Source organism: Gymnodraco acuticeps, unplaced genomic scaffold, assembly GCF_902827175.1.
Source record: "Gymnodraco acuticeps unplaced genomic scaffold, fGymAcu1.1, whole genome shotgun sequence".
In the NCBI taxonomy this organism is placed as follows: domain Eukaryota; kingdom Metazoa; phylum Chordata; class Actinopteri; order Perciformes; family Bathydraconidae; genus Gymnodraco; species Gymnodraco acuticeps.
In genome coordinates, this window is record NW_022990590.1 from 9,030,794 (window position 1) to 9,050,907 (window position 20,114).

Below are 20,114 nucleotides of genomic sequence, written 5' to 3' on the forward strand. Positions count from 1 at the left end.
TGCATGAACGATATCCTTACTGCAAAAAGGAATGCTCTCTCTGTCAGCCGACTGTCCAGCCTGGTTTTCATTAAATGTAATGGACCATCACTAGGACAGTTCAATCCGGAACAGTATGTGAGGTCCTGGCTGGCAAAGGGAAGGAGAAGTGCTGATGAAAGAGCCTGTCCAGCTCCAGCCCCTGATACTGATGTCCCCAAGGCCTTCTGGAGCCTTTTCTAACAATGTGAAGTATATTGCAAAGCAGCTCACCCAGTGAGAAGACTTTTGGCATAATGTGCCGATTTGTACAGATCCTGGAGATAGAAGGACTTCAGACCAACCAGGGAGTTATCTGATCAGCTTGGTGTTCAATGTAACTCTTTACCATGGCTCAGACTTTGTTACTTGCAGTTACAGTTTCTCATTTTAGATTGTGCAAATTTTGCATTTGTTTTTACATGTTCTTTGTTCATGCTCTTTATCATTTTTCTGAGTTGGAAAGTTAGATTGCATCATAGTTTACTTTATACATATTTGTATTCTTCAGTGGTGAAGTATATTGCAAAGCAGCTCAGCCATGTGAGAAGACTTTTGGCACTTTTTCGTTTTTCTGAGTTGGAAAGTTAGATTGCATTCAAAATGTACAGAAATACTTAATTTTGTTAAAGCTTTTTATAAAAAATGCTTCTGACCAGAGCTTTGTTTCCTTGTCATTAATGTTGAACACCACCAGAGGGGCTCTCACCTGAAAGGTCTCTGCTTCATGTGTCTTCAGCAGAAGATCTAGACTTTGATTGCTATATTTTCAGTTAATATTGACCTTACTGAGCTTTAGCCATATCCGCTGCCTATCATAAAAAATGTTAAGTACAGTGAACCTTTCTAAAATATACAGTAGTAAAGAGACAAACCCACCAGCATTATAGTAGCCAAATTCTTGTTTGTGGGCTGTATATATAAAATTGACTTGAAAAAGTTGCTGATTTTAGAGTACTGGCACCTTTTTCATTCCAATTCAAGCACTGCACCAAATACACAACTAATAGATACAAACAGAGAGAGTACATACCTTTCCTGAAGTTCCTAATCAGGGTTGCCTGCTTTTGTCTCTGTGTTCTCTGTTCGCTGTGTTCGTTGCTGCTGTGCTGGAGCGGTTGTGCGGGCTGCTTCTGCTACGTCTGTGCGTAAAGCAGCCGCTGCTGGCATTATTCATACTACGCAGGATCCTATCTCTGGAACCCATTGGTCGATTTGGGTGATTGACACCTTTTTTGAAAATTTGGAGCCAATAGAATCGAGGGGGGGTTAGTAAATCCCGCTTTACACTTACGTCAAGGAGAGAGAGGCTTGCGTAAACAGCACTTGAGAAAGCCTAAACCCGGACTGCAAAACTTTATACCTACTCTGCGGCCATGAATGTAATGATGGATTATCAGGAACAATTCTAAAGTGACTAAGAGACATTGGATTAACCTTGAGCAGCGTTTTTATTCCCTTGAACACGACTTTTGATCACAAAACAGCAACGGTAAGACATAATTATTGTTATGCTTTAGAACACTGTTGTTGTTTTCTTGCTCTGTTCTGGCTGCTCGCTCAGTGAGTTTGTGTCCTACAGTGATGATACATATATAAAAATAATCTGTGGAGTATCAGCTTTCAGTTGCTATGTAGTTTGTGCAGAACATATTAAGTTTTAAAGATCGTTTTTGCTAGTTAGCACCGGAAGTAGCATCAGCCTGTTTTCACTAAGGGATAATGCTAACGCTTCTTGTGAGACTTGTGTTTTGTTTCGGTAAAAATGGCTCATATCATTAGGTTGCTGAGTTTTTTCCCGTTATTTGAGTATAAGACATTCATAGGTTTTTAAATATTAAGAAGCCCCCAGACGCTGTCTCCTGCAGTGACGTGTTTTTCCGCCTGGTATCGGGGGGGCCGGGTTTAAGAGGTTAAAGTGGACAGTGGACCAGTGAATTTAATTTAGGAACCACAGCTGTGTTCCCTTCCATTGCATTAATAAATACTGTTAAACTTTTGGAGAAGCTTCCTGAGGCCTGTACGACGAAGCCGGATTTTCGCTTAGCGAGCTAACTTCAGGGAAAACTCGGGGTTTCCGGTCCTATGACGCTGGTTCTCTTTTTAGCGGGCTAGATCTCCATGGTAACTTATGTTGTGCGGCTAACCTGCTCCGGAGCAGGTTAGGTTCCAGGATAAGAGATCAACTCAGTGAAAGCACCGCCGGCTGACCAATCAGAGCTCAGTGTGCGGAGTTTAAAGCGATCAAGTCATATTACAGGAGAAAGGAAATACAGAAAAGCTGCCGTTGCAGGAAAGATGGCCGGCAAAAATCACAGACTGTGTGAACTTGAAAATTAATAGAATATCACCTCCGATCTTCAGAGCAATGTGACTATTATAACATTAACGTTAAGAAAGCTTGATTAAATATCTGCCACAACATAAGTAACCGGATCAAAGTAACATTACGTAGCCTACAGTCCGCGGCACTGTGAGTGCAGACGTCGATGTGTCCCGTTATCATTCATATCACATCATATCACATAATAATAATAATACGTTTTATTTCGAGGCGCCTTTCAGGACACCCAAGGTCGCCTTACAGTGCATTTAAAAGTTAAAACAGCTAAAACAAAAACGGAACACAATTTAATCGAACCGTCAAGGCAATACAGCAGCATAAAACAGGCAAGACAAGAGTGTGAAGTGACGGAGTGAGAGGAGGATCTGTGATAGCAGGTTGAATGTGTTTTAGAGTGAGTAGGCCAGTTTAAACAGGTGGGTTTTGAGGTGGGATTTGAATGTCGTGATGGAGTCCGACTGTTTGATGTGTGGAGGCAGAGAGTTCCAGAGCCTGGGCGCGGTGCAGCTAAAAGCCCTGGCTCCCATGGTGCTAAGGCGGGAGGTGGGGACAGTCAGGAGTCTGAGGATGAGCGCAGGGAGCGGGAGGGGGTGTATTCCTGGAGGAGGTTTGAGAGATAGGTGGGGGTGAGGTTGTTGAGGGCTTTGTATGTAAGCAGAAGGTTTTTGTAGTCAATCCGGTGCTGAACAGGGAGCCAGTGAAGTTGGATGAGGGTGATGTGGTCAGACGATTTGGTACAGGTAATGATCCGGGCAGCCGAGTTTTGAATTATTTGGAGTCTGTTGAGTAGTTTTGTGGATAGGCCAGAGAGGATAGCATTACAGTGGTCAATCCGGGATGTGACAAATGCATTAACCAGGATTTCGGTGCTGGATTGTGAAAGGGATGGGCAGAGTCTGGAAATGTTGCGGATATGGAAGAAGGCAGTCCGGGTGATGTTTTTTATGTGGGGTGCAAACGAAAGGGTGCTGTCCAGGATGACGCCAAGGCTTTTGACTTGGCTGGTGAAGGATACAGGGAAGCCGTCGATCATGATGCTTGGGGGTGGGGTGGTTAGGATTTTGGAGAGGGTGTTTTTTGAGCCGATGAGCAGGGCCACAGTTTTACTACCATTTAGCTTCAGGAAGTTCCTGCTCATCCAGCTCCTGACATTGACATCAGGACGGCAGATAGCTTGCACATCTTCCGGCGCAAACTGAAAACTCATCTCTTTCGACTCCACTTCGAGCGTTAGAACTATTAACGAAGCACTTTTATACTAATAAAGGACTGGCTTACCTAAAGCCAGTTGAGTAGCACTTGAAATGTTTGGCTCTATGAAACCTGATGTACTTATATGATTCTGTTTTCTTCAAGGTTGTGTCTTCCTGGTTGAATGTACTTATTGTAAGTCGCTTTGGATAAAAGCGTCAGCTAAATGCAATGTAATGTAATGTAATGATATCCTGGAGGCAGGTGGTGAGGGAGGTGGGCGGGAGGGCGGTGTTGGGTTTGGTTGAGATATAGACTTGCGTGTCGTCAGCATAGCAGTGAACGTGGATGCCATGGTGACGGAGGATTGTGCCTAGTGGGAGGAGGTAAATGATGAATAGGAGTCGACCCAATACTGACCCCTGGGGGACACCCAGTGAAACAGGAGAACACCCTGACCTGTGGTTGCCCAGCTGGACAAACTGTTGTCTGTTGGTAAGGTAGGAGGAGAACCAGGAGAGTGCAACACCAGTGATCCCAATGTCAGCCAAGCGTTCCAGGAGTAGTGGGTGGGAGATTGTGTCGAAGGCAGCGGTGAGGTCGAGGAGGATGAGGATGGTGAGCAGTCCATGTATAATGTATAATATATTTCCTTATCTGAGTCAGCTGAGCCGTATCTGGCCGTGCAACACTCAGTGTCACATACTGTATGCAGAAGTATTATTTTAAGCAACACATTAAGTTGATGAAACACTCGAGTCAAATGTAATTTAGGCAGTGATATCATAAACCTGTTAATGTACGCATTCAAACACTTTTTCTTTTACCAGCTGTATTCACCTTGCAGGTGCAGCTATGTGCTTTTACCCTGGATAAACTGTTTAAGTCATGGATGTTTAAAGTTTAACGTCTTCATATTTGTCTAATATTATAGTTGACTTTTCATTCAGGAAGTATGACGCACTGCGCTATCAGTACGCTTGTCCATGTTTGTGATGCTCCAGATACCACCCCTTTCATGTGAACGCGCACCTAACTAGATAGGGCACGGCTGGCTTGAGCGATCCACTTGATAACCAGCGTCGTAGGACCGCTTAGCGAGAGCGCGTTTGTTTTGGATTAGGCCAACCGGTTATGTTGAACCGGCTTCGTCGTACAGGCCTCTGGTCTTCTTTAGACTAACTATTGGTCTTCAAACACAAATTCCCCAACATATTATGCACTGATACTGGTAGTTCCCCTCCTCTGTACTGCTGGATGCCATTGAGCAAAGCACCAGAGCCCAACACTTCCCCTGGGGATGATTGGTTGATTGCTCCTCAACCAAGATGGGTTAACCCTCCTGTTGTGATCGGTCAAATCTGACCGATTTACACACACACACACACACACACACACACACACACACACACACACACACACACACACACACACACACACACGTCTACCAGTAGTCTGATACAATATGTACAGTTTGAAAGGGTGTTAAATGAAATTTGGTGATGATGGTTTTTGTGTTAATGTTATAGCAGTTAAAACAGGACCGGTCAAATTTTACCGCGAACACCAAAGTAAGGGGGGGGAAACAAACACAACAGGAGGGTTAAATGAAGATTCTAAATTGTGTACAGAGTGAGGATAAACATTTCCATTCCATTTAAATGCTGTGAGGTGAAGTCAATACTGCTTCTCATGCGAAAGTGAAGAAAAAAAACATTAATACTGTACACATGCAGTGTGGGGGCTCAGATTTGTTTAAGAATCATGCAGTAATATTGAAAGCTGAGCTCATTCATTAATTCCTTCCATTCACAGCGTATGCATTCACTGACACTCAAGTGCTGAGAGAATCTGTCAAACACTTCTCTGGCCTCTGACTCAACTCTCCTTTCCCCTCCTCACTTTTTCCGTCTCTTTTATTCATGCTCATTTTACAGTAAAACATTTATAATGTAGCTGCACATGCATTCACAGTAGCTAAGAATGGACACGAGCAAGCATGCCCACATACACCCACACACACAAGCACAGATGGCATGCAAGTGTGTGTTTGCGTACTTTATGTGTACTGTATTTCTGTGAGACTATGCAAGTGGGTTACCATGGTGACACATCTTTCTGAGTCCTCCCCAACAAAGTCCTGATGTTAAGACTCAGTATGGCACTTACTGTGAAGAAAGGGAGCATAGGAATTTAGGAATGACACAAATAAAAAGAGGGGGAAAAAGAAGAGAAAGGAGGGTATGCTACATGTCCTTGAAGCCTACACTGTAAAAAAAAGTCCGTGAAATTAACAGGGAAAAGCTGTAAAATCACGACATCAAAAAACTGTAAATAGAGAAACAATGAAGCAGTGTTTAATTTACAGTAATATTTCGTAAAGTACTGAACCAAACAAAACTGTTAAATTCACATTAAGAATGTTAAAATAATAATATTTCATTGTATAATTTACAGATTACTGTGGTTTGAACACAGAAAAACTGTAATACATAAAACAATACAATACAGTTAAAATTACAACATGACAGTGTTAAAATCATGTTTTTTTATATTTTTTCATTGAATATACTATAACATACTTACTTCTTATTTCTATTTGTTAATACATATGTTTATTTTGAAATTGGAAATAACCCAATACTGAGATATTCTTGGAAATTAAATGAGAATCCATAAAACAGCTGGCGTTTGGATTCTGGGGCCGCCCGGCTATTTGGAGTGGAATGCAGCCCACGGCAGACAGCCCAAACAGTAATCGAACGCGCCACTACGTGTGGACGGGCCGTTGTCAGTACCAGATATGTTCGGGTGTATTTCCGTCGCATCCGTCCTCCGTCATATCCGTCTACTCACCTCCCTCTGCTCCCAGCGCTCTGCTGCCACACACCGGCCGTCTGCGGAACTGCAGCCGGAGGAACTCGGTACAGCTTGTTATGTGTGAACGATCTAAATCCCTCCGCTTCCCCATAATGACCGCAACATTTTCGTGCCATAGGTAGTATGTAATATTTTCTTTTGTTCTTAACTTTCATGACAGAAATGGAGAGCTTTTATACTGAGATAAAGCACTACGTGCTCAATGGTGGTTACCACAATCTCACCATCGCCGCTGAAAAGCATGATAAAAGGAAGGCGTTCATTTGGAGGGCATCCAAACAATACCTGATCAAAGGTAAGTAACAGAATAAGACCATGGTTAAGTCACGAACATACGTTTTTATTATGAGGTATAAACCCCCTGTATGTGACATCATCACATCCCTTTACTTATAGGGATCAATAAAGTATATATCTATCAATCTATTTATCTAATGGTGTTTTTTGGTGCAAAAGTGATCATACCTCTAATGGTTTATCATATTGCAATTCCAACATTTTTCAGTAAATCGCAAGGACTCCACAGCTTGTTTCTCCTTTTTCTTTTTATACACACTTTACATTACTGTAGTTGTTACGTCTAAACCCCATTTGCCACTGGATTTCTTGAACAGCTTTTAGTCATAATGTCATCTCTACACATGTCTAAATGATTGTTTTGTTGTTCCTGTTGTGCCAGCTGGAGATTTGTACTACACATACAAGGACAATGAGAGGATGGTTGTGTGCACCAAGGACCAAATTATCGATGTCCTGAAGGAGTGCCATGATAACCTGGGTTCCGGAGGTCATGCAGGGAGAAGGCGCACCACCGAGAAGGTTTTGGCAACGTACCACTGGTCCACTATGTGGGAGGACGTGAAGAAATGGGTGGGAGTTTTTGACTGACTGACTGATTATTGATCTACAGAAATGTGTTGTATGTGTACATTGAAACAGAGTGAGACAGTTTGAGCTCCATCAGAGCTGTCTAAAAACATATTTCAGAACTTTAACAGTTTAATTCTGTCTCCTCTGAAAATTTTCTCTGTTCTATCATTTTTTTTATCATCTTCATACAAGCAGGATTTCAACGTCATGTACACCATTGACACCTGCCGTGGATGCTTGGAGCCTTACAAAAACTGCAAACCAGGTAGACTTCTTATTCTGGATAATAATGTTTATGTGTCATTACATATTTAGTGTGTTGTGGTCCTAGTGTGATTCTATTACAATATTTTATTTTTCTATTCATAGGATATGTTGGGAAAGGTAAAAGGAGAATTGCAGGGCATCTACTCTGATGACCAACATCCAGGCTATTGCAGTCCCTTCTGCAACCAGATATCATAGGTAAAGATTAACTCACACAAACAAATGTCAGAATAGACTAAATTGTCACTGCAATTAATGAAGATCATCATTTGATATCTTACCTTCAAGTTTGGTTTTCCCGGACGCTGCCCGTCGTGGACTTCGGGTCGTGGCTGAACCTGTCTCTGCCTTGGGTCTCGTCATGCTGCTTCCCTGATGGCTTCCTCATATATTCTGAACAATCTGTGCTGTTTTCCTATCCACATGTAAAAGGAACTAGAAGGATTTCTTGATACTAAGGGCTGTAGAGAAAAGTTTGGAGCTTTTTCCATTAACGTTGAAGTTCAAATTCTCAATAAACACTTGAATGCTGTGCTGTCTTTCTATTTACATGAATGTGTGAATTCATTCAGTTGGGTAGGTAAGCTTGGGATGGATATATTAAATATATACATACAAAAAACTAGAGACTCTTTCCAATGAAAGTAGCTAGCCGCAATAGCTCCAAGATTGCTATATCTAGTTTGTAGGTCGCCAAGTTGGCATCATTGACAGTTCGTCTCTTAAAGCCTCTAAAGCTCTGCAACAAAAAAGGATCATTATGAATGTAAATACTATACATGGTAATGCAGCAGGGCAGAGTGCGATGAGGCAGGCAGGCAGAACCAGATTTATTTCTAAATATTTGTCGATCAATATTAGGCTACACTAATATAAGGCTACTAGTATTATAATATTACTGCAATAATATTCCAGTGGTGGCTGCTTAAGGTTGTTTCTGGCTCGTTTGATCCAAACATTGTCCAAAGCTCAAAATGTATTGTAATAGATGTAAGAATTCTCAAAATGTACAATATGTTTTGATCCAACACAATATTCTGATTCAATCCATATATGTTAGGGGTTTTTTTAAACAACATTTTCACCACAATAAATAGACTGCCTTCTCTCCAGCTCACCGCACACAAAGGGGAAGGGGGGGGGGCATCTGTATTAACGGGTCAGTCTATAAGCACTCTAACAGCACCATAAATTACATTTAAACAACCACAAAAAAACAATTATTGTTTCCGATATTGATTTAACGAGATGCTGTTATAACATGGAAACGGCTTAATTTAAAAAAAATAAGCTTCAAAAATGTTTTATGAAGCACACTGGGTACAGCCCTGTAATACATGTGTTCCGTGTGTATATAGTCTTACGCAAGAAACACATAGCATGAACAGACTGCAACAAAACCAGTCTTACAAAACAGACTTCTGCTAAACTGGTGCAGAAGCAAAGCATCTGCCTTAGATGAAGTTCACACAGAACTGTGGAAAAGGGAGAACATCTGTACTTGCTTTCAACGACATGATCAGGCTTATATATTATAAAAGTGTTGGCTAAAGTAACGCAGAATATATATATATTTTTAATTGTAAATAATTAGAAACATTATTTATGTGCACAAGTACACACACATAACAAGCTGTACCGAGTTCCTCCGGCTGCAGTTCCGCAGACGGCCGGTGTGTGGCAGCTGGGAGCAGAGGGAGGTGAGTAGACGGATATGACGGATGACGGATGCGACGGAAATACACCCGAACATATCTGGTAGCCCGAACATATCTTTTTTTTTTCTTGAACATTTTTAAAACATACAAAAGCTCGGTGAGGATATCATCAACTTATCAACATAAGTGCAAGACATTCATTCACAATAAGACAAAAATAATACATCCAATAAGAGCCAGGGGGAGAGAGAAAAAGCATAAAGGCACAAAAACATTTGAGAGGCATTAAGCTTACTTAAAATAATAACCATTTGGAAATGTCATTGCAAATCTTTATAGACATGTTACAAGATTGTATTTTCCTAAGGGACAGAAAAAAGGACTTGAACTCATTCATGAAACAGGGAAAGGAGGGCTTGCCTCCTCTCCATTTACTACAATATAAATGGTATTTACCCAAAATAATAATTATATTTACCAAATCAGATATGGGAGAATCCAAATGTTCAATATAATATAAAATGTGATATATTTTGAAGGCCGGAATGTTTGTTAATTTAAGCAACAACCAATCTCTCACATTCGACCAAAACAATTTAGAAAAAGGGCAGGAGAAAAATAAATGTTCCAACGATTCATCAGATAAATTACAAAAGGAACATGGTTCCACTTCAAATTTAAATCTTGAATTTAAAAAAGTAGAAACCGGGTAGATTTTATGAACAATTTTAAAATGAGTTTCTTTTGCTTTAGGAGAAATAGGCCATTTTATAAAATAAGATAGAGCTTTTTCCATTACAGATAAAGTGTCTAAATCGGTCCCTTGTGGAAATAAGCCTCTGTTCAAATTGTGAAAAATGTGGGATTTCAAAGAAGCATTAATAGATTTGTTATTCTTAAGAGTATCGCCAATACATTCCAAACTAGGTAAAACTGATACAACATTTGAGTACAGTAAAGTATTATGAATCATTTCAATAAGTGGTACAGGAATTGCTTTACAGATTTTGTTATAATAATTAGCAGTACACGTTATATTGTATTTCGTTGAAAAAGCCAAAACATCTAGCAGTTTACCATTGCAATCTAGTAAATCACTAACAAACAAAATACCCCTCTCATACCAATCACTCCTAAACAAGGATTTTCGGTTTATAACAATCACTCTATTGTTCCATAAAGTAGATCCATGAGGAGAAAAATTGTGGGTAAATATCATTTTCCAATAATAAAGTATCTGCTTATGAAAATTTGACAATTTGGTCGGAATCTTATTGACCTCAAAATCACATTTTAAAAGAAAATCAAACCCTCCTAGACGTTTAAATATGGCCTTTGGAATATGGAACCACATGGATTCTGGCTGGGACAAAAAAGCTTTCAACCATTTTATTTTAATTGTTCCAATCATCGATTCAAAGTCTAAAGCTTTAATTCCGCCTTTATCATATTCTTTAACAAGCTGTGACTTTTTAATGTAGTGAGTTTTATTTCTCCACAAGAATTGGAAAATAATTGAGTTTTTTTTTAAAATATTGGCCGAAGAGACAAAACATGAGTGGCATGGATAAATAAGTTTAGATATACCTTCTGCTTTAGTAAGAAGAACTCTGCCAAAAATAGTAAGATCTCTAGTTAACCAACGACTTAGAGATTTCTTCATATCTGTGATACGGTTACAAATATTAAGATCTTCTCTCCTGATATAATTTTTAGACAATGTTATTCCTAAATATTTCACTTCAGGTACCACTCTAATAGAGTCAATAATGGAATCATCACATGAATGGATAGGGAGTAATTAACATTTTGAAAGATTAAGAGATAACCCTGATGCTTTTGAAAAAATTGAAATTGTGTTAAGAGTTTCCTTTACCATGGATTTATTCTTTAGGAAAATGGATGTGTCATCCGCGAATTGACTAATTTTAAATTCTTTGTCAAAGAGGGTAATGCCTAATATTTTCAGATTCTTTATAATAAGCGTTGTTAAAACTTGGGTGGTCAGAATAAATAATTTTGGGGAAATAGGGCAACCCTGTCGAATACCACGTAAAACCTTAAACCTAGGGCTCATTCCAGGGTTCAAAGATACAGAACTATAGATGTCAGAATAGAGTATCCTAATTATGTTGCAGAAATGTTCACCAAAACCCAGAAATGTTAGAGTTTCCATTAAAAAGGAATATTCAACAGTATCAAAAGCCTTATAAAAATCCCGAAATAGTAAGAGACCTTCAGTATCAATAAACTCCTGGTAATCGAGCATATCCAATATCAGTCTGGTATGGTTATGAATACTTCTGCCCTTAATAAAGGCTGATTGACATTCATCTACTAGTTGATTCAGACCTGAGTTTAACCTGTTAGCATAAACATGTGCTAACAGTTTGTAATCATTACATAGTAGGGTAATAGGTCTCCAATTATCCAACAAAAGATTATTTTTATTTGGTTTTGGAATTAAGGTAATAAGGCCATGTTTCATGGTTGGCGAAAGGTTTCCTGCTGAAATGCAATCTGTGAAAGCCTTATAAAGCATTTTTCGCACATCTGACCAAAAATATTTGTAAAACTCTATGGTTATCCCGTCCAGTCCTGGTGATTTGCCACCAGACATTTGCAGTAATGCACTATCTAATTCTTCAATTTTTAGTCGATCGTCCATATACTGTTTAAAAGGATCATCTATTGTCTTTTTGAATTCTGTAATTTTACTAAAAAAGTTATCACAATTTTCTTTAGAAAACTTTGAGTTATATAAATTGCTATAAAAAAAGTCTAATTTCTTCGTTAATCTGGTCTTGATTTTCAATAGTGACATCATTAACACTCAGTTTTTGGATTTTCTTTTTCACTTGTCTTTGCTTTTCAAGATTGAAGAAATAAGAAGTGTTTTTCTCTCCTTGCTCAATCCATCGGGCTCTCGAACGAATAAAAGCTCCCTTAGCTTTTTCCAAATACATATTGTCTAATTGAGTTTGTAAATTGTTCAGTTTAATTTGCTCATCCAATGATAACTCAGCTTTTAGGCATAAATTATTAATTTCACTTGTCATCTCTTGTTGTTTTTGTTTCTTTAATCTAGAGGAGTATTTACTGGAATTTATCGCAATCTGTCTCACACTAAATTTAAACCATTCCCATTTACTGAGAGATGACATATCCAAAGCCAGAGTTTCTTTTATCAGTTGTTTGATCTTTTTACAAAAATCTGCATTCTCCAAAAGACTATTATTGAATTTCCATATAGGTTTAAGATTGGGACTGAAGTTGCATAATAAAAAGGACAAAGAGATGACACAGTGATCAGTCAGAGGTGATGCTGAAATGTCACACTTTGAGACTTTATTAGTTAAACTAGTAGAGATTAACCAACAATCGAGCCTAGAACACTGACCATTGTTAGAAGAGTTAAACCAGGTATATTGTGACTTTGAGGGATTATTTATTCTCCAAACATCAGTTAAATTAAATTTAGAGGCCAAGTGAATAATTAAAATTATGACAATGTCCCCTTAAAGGAAGACGATCTAACCACTCATCAGGAACTACATTAAAATCCCCTCCGATTATAATCGTATCAGTCATATAAAGTACTTTCCATTCCTCTAATTTTTGGCACAAGATTGAAAGAAAATTATTGTTTTTAATCTTTCTGTTATATCCATAAACACACACCAGTATATAATTAGTCCCATTAACATCAGTCACAACCATTAGCCAATGACCGTTTGTATCACTCCTGTGGTCAATTATATTTCCAGGTAACCTGTTAAATAAAATCATCACTCCAGCCGAATGTGATGTTCCATGGCTGGAAAAAATGTTGTCTCCCCATTGTACTTTCGAGAACTTAGTATCTGCCTCTGCAGAATGAGTTTCTTGCAGAAAAACACAATTTGCCTTTTGTTCCTTACAAAAAAGAAAAATTGCCTTACGTTTCACATTGTTTTTTAGCCCCCTAGCATTTAAGGATATGAACGATAACATTGAAAGAGCAAAGATAGAAACCTTAAGAAAATGCGCAAAGGAATGCTATATCGATGCGCAGGAGTGAGTAACGTAGCCCTTAACAAACATATTTAGTGCAATAGCTCACAACATTTTGAATATAACAAGACCAATCCTAATAAAAATAAACACTCAAATTGAGAACTTCAGCATACCTACTGAGGACCGAAAACCTGCTCCCTGTCCCTCCAGTTAATTACTGCGGTGTTTTTAACGTTATTCCGGGTCCACTCTTTTGTTGTCAATCAGCGCGAAGCCTTCCTTCAGAAAAGCTCTCTTCCCCTTTCACCTGGCTTCTTGAACCAGTGGCCACAGCTTGGAGCGAGCCTCCCGGTCCTCCTTGGAGAAATCCTCTTTGAAACGAATGTGCATCTCGCTGCAGACTCTCGCATCTTTGGACTTTTTCCAGATCTCGTCACGAACAGTCCTCATCTCGAACTGAATGATGATTGACCTCGGTGTGTTGTTGGAAGTAGCTGCATTACCCTTCATACCCAGCCGATGGACAGTGTCTACTGAGTCACGCAGCTTTTCCACAGACAGCGGAACAACTCTTGTGAGTATCCCGATCACAGCTTCTCTTGTGTTTTCTCCTTCTTTTTCAGGCAGACCATTCATCCTCAGATTCCACCTCCGTTTGTAGCGGGCTTGCTCCTCGCCAGACTTACATAATAAAGTGTTATCTTTCAGAAGATCATCAAACTTTTTCTGAAGAGCAGAAATGTCTTTCTTATTTCCTTTAGCTGCTTCAGTGTTTGCTTCAATGCGTTTTTCAAACTTTTTTAACAGCTCTGTCTGTTCATCAATTTTTCCGGATAAGACTTGTATTGCCTGGAGAATGGTGCTGCTGATATCCTCTGCCATTTGTGTTTCGCCATGAACCTTTGATTTCTTTGGATTCGGTCCTTTAGTTGGTGTGTGGTCCCAATTTATTTTGTGTCCCTTAGAGTTGTCCGCTTCCATGTCCTCAATCTCCGAGTCGTCACACGCCTCATGGAGAACTTTTACGTTGTAATCGTGGTCGGTCATGCTAGCAGGCACTTTATGTCAAAAGTGTTGGTAACTGAAGAGTTAGAACAATGTGACTATTTTAAGCGAGCCTGCAACGTTGCTGCTTCTCACTCCGCCATCTTGCGCAACTTCAAACATAAACATATCCCGAACATATCTGGTACTGACACCGTTACGTTCTTGTATTTTTTTAAAATTGGGACAGCCTCTCGGCGGAAGTGACGCAAGCAGTCAACGAACGCAGCCTCCGAAGGAAACGGCCGCTGAACTGAGACACGCCTACTGAGCAGTAGAGTTTGTTTCTGTTATTTCATTGGACTATTTAATTATCGCGGGAGCAGCCACTATTTGCAGGTTAACGGCTCGGTGCGCGGCCAAGTCTATCTCAAGTCTGCCTGCCACGGACCACGGAGCTGTGTGCACATGAGCGGAGGATCACATCTGTAGCACTGGTAAGCTAACCGTTTATTTTCTTCAAACTTAAATTATAACACGGTGTGTTGTCAGGACAATACTAACTTCTGTTTGTGATTTATTGCATTTTGCAGTCATATGATAGTTATAACGTCTACTGACCGGGAGTTAATTTAAATAGTCTGGTAACGTTATTGAAGTATCATGCTAAAAGCTGAACTCTTTATTTTCGTTTAATTAATGCTGTTGTGAAGCGGGGGGTTTGAAGCTACATCTGAGCGGGTTCAAATTTAACGGGCAGTCGTGTTAACGTGCTAAAAATGATTACCTGCTGTTTTTGCAGGTTAACGGTTACGGCTCAGTGCGCGGCCAAGTCTGTCTCAAGTCTGCCTGCCACGGACCACGGAGCTGTGTGCACATGAGCGGAGGATCACCTATGTAGCACTGGTAAGCTAACCGTTTATTTTCTTCAAACTTCAATTATAACACTGTGTGTTGTCAGGACAATACTAACTTCTGTTTTTGATTGAGTGCATTTGGCAGCAAAACGCTACAGACGAGGGGTTATGTTCTGCATTGCATAGGAACCCCAGTGTTTTTCAAATGTTTTGGCGCGAACTGCAAGCAAACAACGGTGTGTTGTCAGGACAATACTAGCTTCTGTTTGTGATTTATTGCATTTTGCAGTCATAGTTATAACGTCTACTCACCGGGAGTTAATTTAAATAGTCTGGTAACGTTATTGAAGTATCATGCTAAAAGCTGAACTCTTTATTTTCGTTTAATTCATGCTGTTGTGAAGCGGGGGTTTTGAAGCTACATCTGAGTGGGTTCAAACTTAACGGGCAGTCGTGTTAACGTGCTAAAAATGATTACCTGCCGTTTTTGCAGCAAAATGCTACAGACTTTGAATGGTTATGTGCTGCATTGTAGAGTGCATAGGAACGAACCCCACTGTTTTTTCAAATGTGTTGGCACGAACTGCAAGCGAACATTTTGTACTTACACAGCTTTTAAAGCTCACTTTTATCGGATTCACAATGTGCCTGCAGCCACTGCTAGAGCCATTGTTACAGATTTGAAATGTGCAATTTCGTTATGTGCGCGCCAATTTCAAACAGTGAAAGAACTTATATCCCACTTAAAAGATCATATAGTGGAGGGACGACCTGTGTTATGTCCAGTAACTGGTTGTACAAATAATTTCACTGTGAAATCGTCATTTATGTCCAGAAAACACAGAGCATGTTCTGTTGATAGTAGGGGTGTAACGGTACACGTACCCGTACCGAAATTATTCGGTACGGGCCCTTCGGTTCGGTACAGGTGTGTACCGAAGTGTACCGAACGAATATAACGTTAAACGTAAAAAAATTGAGAACGTGAATAACTTTTTGGAAGTAATCTCAGGTGCTGCGTCGCAGCATTCAGAGTAATTTGATCACATTGGGTTCAACGCGTCATAGAGCGAGCAAGTCATTTCATTGGATGAGAGGCATACTATGAGAGCTGGTCAGAGGGATGCGTTCAAATGTAGTCAGTAATTTGAGGAACTGTCAAAAATTAATGGCGAACGCAGATAAAGTTGAGCTCGAAAATCCTCCAGCATCATTGAAGTCTCCGGTTTGGGAACATTTTGGTTTCGCAGTTACGTACAAGGATGAAGGACAAAGACAGGTTGACCGAACCAAAGCTGTTTGTCGGCATTGTTCAACTAAAATTGGTTACGCGGCTGGCAATACATCAAACTTGCACACTCTTGAAAAGGCATCACCCGAACGTGAATATCACCGGTACCAAAAGAAAAAAGACTGAAGTGCAAACCCAACTCCCGCTAGCATTTAAGCCTCCACCACTCGCAGAAAGTTCAGACCGAGCCAAAGCTATTACAAACACCAAATATCCTTATGTTGCCATGTTAGCAAAGCGCTACCTGGCTGCAGGGGCGGCGGGTGCTGTAGGCTTGGGAAGGCTAAGCTTTCCCAAATATTTGTGTCACTGCATCCTGGTAAAATAAAAATATAATGTATAATGTTTGTGTCTTTGACATTAGCGCTGCTAGCCACCTGTGCCCTGTGCTACGAAGCCAGTTCAACAGACCCTGGATATGTTTGAGTAATCTTAACTAACCCTAACAAACGAGATCTCGCTAAGCGGTCCTACAACGCTGGTTATCAACTCGGTAAATCAAGCCAGGGATTCTCTCTCCAGCTGAGAGCGCGTTCACGTTAAAGGGGCGGGGTTAGCAACATTTGACCAATCACAAACAGGGACAAGTGTACTGACAGCGCAGCGTCATACTTCATTAATGAAAAGTAAACTAATATTAGACAAATATGAACTTTAGACATCCATGACTTAAACATATAATCCAGGATACAAGCCACAGAGTTGCTGCAAGGAGAATACAGAACAACTCGTTAAAAAATAAATAAACTACAGAGTGTTTGAAAGCGTACAACAGTTTTATGATACTGCCCCATCTAAAACACGAGGGGATCTGACTTTAATTACATTTGAGTTGAGTGTTTCGTCAACTTAATGTGTTGCTTAAAATAATACATCTGCATACAGTCTGTGACACTGTAACTAAGTGTTGCACGGCCAGATACGGCTCAGCTGACTCAGATAAGGAGATATTGTGATATCGATGTGAGATAGATGATCTGATTGATGATGTGATATCAGTGTGATATGAATGATAAAGTGCGACACGTCGGCGTCTTCTCTGCATACGGCAGTTTAAACTGCATTTCCTTTCTCCTGTAATATGACTTGATAGATTTAAACTCCGCACACTGAGCTCTGATCGGTCAGCAGGCGGTGCTTTCACTGAGTTGATCTCTTTTCTATCGACGCCGGAGGCGGGCAGCGTCAGGTAAAAAAAAAGTGATTTAGCCTTCCCAAACCTGAGTCTCACGCGCCGCCTATGCCTGGCTGTATCGGCTACCTCTGTCCCTAGCGAGAGGGTTTTCTCCACATCAGGAGACATTGTTAGTGCCAGCAGATCTGCCCTTTCGGCAAGCAATGTGGACAAGTTAATTTTTATTTAAAAAAACATGAAAATACAATGACAAGCAAGTCCTAATGTCAAACTGGCTGCTTAGGTGCTAGTACAGTAGGCTACAGTTCAAATACAGATTATTTCAGTTTATCGAAATGCTGCACCTTAATGTTCATTTTATTATATTTAGTATTTATTTGAGTGAATATTCACAGTTTAATAATAATTAAAAACCCAAAACTAATAGTTTATATTTTGTGAGTACTAGTACAGTAAAGTTCAAATACAGATTATTTCAGTTCATCGAAATGCTGCACCTTAATGTTTATTTTATTATATTTTGTATTTATTTGAGTGAATACATTATTCACAGTTTAATAATAATAATACAAATATATATATATATGTTTTGTTTTGTGAAAAAAAATTCTGCTGTACCGAAAACGTACCGAACCGAACCGTGACCAAAAAACCGAGGTACGTACCGAACCGAAATGTTTGTGAACCGTTACACCCCTAGTTGATAGCATAAGTGACATGTACAGGGAAGCCATTTCTCCGTGTTCTGCACATGAAGATGCTTCCCAGAGCCCAAATGATGCAACAACAAATGAAAGCACTGATTTTCCACAGCATTTCAATGAGACCTATCTTAGGAATGTATGCTTATTCTACTTAAAATTGCAAGGGCAGCTCCTTCCAGCTTCAACAATACAGACCATTGTCGAAGAGATGCAAAATGTGCATGAGTTGGGACAGGATTACATTTTAAGTAAACTACGTTCACTTTTAAAAGATGACATGTCTCTAACTGATGATGCTATTGCTAAAATCTGTGATTGTGTGAAGGATTCCGATCTGTTCTCAGTCTGTCACCAGGGACCACTGAGAACAACATATTCAAGAGCTCAGACATTCAAAAAGATGTTCAAATACATAGAGCCTAAAAAAGTAACATTAGGAAATGATGAAAATATGACACAAAGGTTTGCTTACTACATACCTGTGAAACAAACAGTAAGTGGCTTATTAGAATCAGAATTTTGGAAGAATTCAATGTCACAGCAGTCATGTGAAACAGACTCAGATGTTTTTGGTGACATAAGTGATGGCCACAACTTTAAGTCCAACCAGTTCTTCATTGAAAATCCAGGATACCTGAAGCTAATTCTGTACCAGGATGCTTTTGAAATTGTCAACCCCCTTGGCTCTGCTAGGAAAAAACACAAAGTTGTTGCAGTCTATCTTTCTGTGGCAAATCTACCTGCTCATGTGCGCTCTAATACTGATCACATGTCCCTGGTTTTAATGTGTGGGGAGAATTACCTAAAACAATTTGGATTTGCTAAGGTGTTCTCAGAGATGTTAGTGGATTTAAAAGATTTGGAGGAAAATGGAATAGTTACAACAGGTGGAGACATGGTCAAAGGGGCTCTGTACTGCATTGCGGGTGATAACTTGGGTTCACTGAAAACTGTAGTCGTTCCAAGTACTTTTGCAGGTACTGTGAAATCACACAAAGTGAGTTTAAGAGTGATGATCCAAATGTATGTGGACCACAGCGCACACCCGAAGGTTACGATTCTGCTGTTTGTCACTGGTCTTCTCCCTCTCACAAAGGGCGAATGCAAGACGAGAGTTTACCATTGACGGAGGAAAACTCTCCCGACAGGCACAAGACCGGAGCTTAATGTACACAACCGGCCCAGCTACCCGAGATATTAAGTGACCATTTCCCCGGCAGGATTAAGCCGAGTTGGAAACCTACTCTGTGGAAGACCAGGCCAGCCACTGTCCTATAGTGTTTCTTGTGTATTTTCTTACCCATTTTCTTCATGTGCAGTGTATGGCAGTATAATCATTTTAATATTTGTGTCGTAGGTTGCGCTCCTCTGCAGCGTAGGCCTGGGCCCGGGTGGAACGCTGCCTGCCTTCAGTGTAGGGACTGCACGGTGTGACACTTTATTTTCTGTATGCTAAATATCTCACTGTTATTATTTTATAGAGATTGTGGTTTAAATATTGCATGCTTATGTTGTTTTGGTGTGTGGCTTTTCTTGTTTTTGTCCCTCACGATTAGCAGGCACTGCAACCCAGCGGACCGGGCCTGCCCAACTGAGGAGGGTAACTTATATATGTATTGAATTGTATTTGCCATTTTTATACTGGACATGAATCGACATTTTAAACTGTTTCCAAACACTTATTAAATAAAGCTGTGTTATGTTTTTGGAATTCATGCCTCTGTCATAATTGGACCGATTAAGGGAAGCTTTAAAAAAAGCGATCCACGACTTACATTTAGGGTCCACGGGTTCCTCCTGCCCCTTAGCAGGAGGTGGCGTTGTCAAGTACTAGCTTTACATGTGGCAACCTCAGTCACGGTTACCACATTTTGAAGACAGTCAACACATCAAAGGCATAAAGGCAAACTCTGTCTTCA

General features: G+C 40.0%; 1 long non-coding RNA gene across 1 annotated transcript; it reads left to right on the top strand.

Annotated features, from left to right (window-relative positions):
• Nucleotides 1–19,568: 19,568 nt before the first annotated feature.
• Nucleotides 19,569–19,906, top strand: LOC117554336. Its single transcript, XR_004570261.1, has 2 exons — nucleotides 19,569–19,623; nucleotides 19,752–19,906. It is a non-coding gene; the product is annotated as an uncharacterized LOC117554336 (long non-coding RNA).
• Nucleotides 19,907–20,114: the final 208 nt, after the last annotated feature.